Here is a 768-nt window from a genome sequence, read left to right as displayed (position 1 = left end):
CCTCTAATTGTGATAGTGACTAAGCAATTAGTGCAAGGTCATCAGCATAGAGGAGCTCCCGGGGGCATCCTGTCTTGAATTCCTCTGTTATAGCCTGGAGAACTATGATAAATAGAAGGGGGCTGAGGACAGAACCTTGGTGGACCCCTACCTCCACCTGGAATTCTTCACTGTACTCTCTGCCAATCCTCACCTTACTGACAGAGTTTCTGTACATGGCTCGCACAGCTCTCACTAACCATTCTTCTATCCCTAGTTTCCTCATTGACCACCAGATGAGAGATTTGGGGACACTATCAAAGGCTTTCTCCATATCAACGAAAGCCAGGAACAGAGGTTTATCCTTGGCTAGGTATTTCTCCTGAAGCTGTCTTACCAGAAATATAGCATCAGTGGTGCTTTTCCCAGGCACAAACCCAAACTGCATCTCATCTAAGCTGACTCGCTCCCTAAGCAGTTGAGCTATGACCCTCTCCGTGACTTTCATTACCTGATCTAAAAGCTTGATACCTCTGTGATTATTAGTATCTAAAGCGTCACCTTTACCTTTGTAGCAGTTGATTATGGTGCTGCTACACCAGTCATTAGGTATGACTCCTTCGTGTATCACCTGGTTCATAATACGGGTGACTAGGCTATATATATATATATATATATATTTATCGTGATGGCACCTGTGCCCAGCGTCACCTTCTTGGCACTTGTGCTGGTGGCACGTGTAAAGACTTTCGAGCGAAATCGTTGCCAGTGCTGCTGGACTGGCTCCTG

The 768-nt window shown here is 45.8% G+C and overlaps 1 protein-coding gene across 1 annotated transcript in view; it reads right to left on the bottom strand.

Moving 5' to 3' along the window:
- Positions 1-768, bottom strand: part of LOC106879895 (WD repeat-containing protein 35) — a 99,754-nt gene that overhangs the window by 83,479 nt on the left and 15,507 nt on the right. The gene's annotated exons all lie outside the window — the stretch shown is intronic.

Source organism: Octopus bimaculoides, chromosome 10 (genome assembly GCF_001194135.2).
Source record: "Octopus bimaculoides isolate UCB-OBI-ISO-001 chromosome 10, ASM119413v2, whole genome shotgun sequence".
Lineage (NCBI taxonomy): Eukaryota > Metazoa > Mollusca > Cephalopoda > Octopoda > Octopodidae > Octopus > Octopus bimaculoides.
This window is presented reverse-complemented; position numbering and strand designations above follow the sequence as displayed.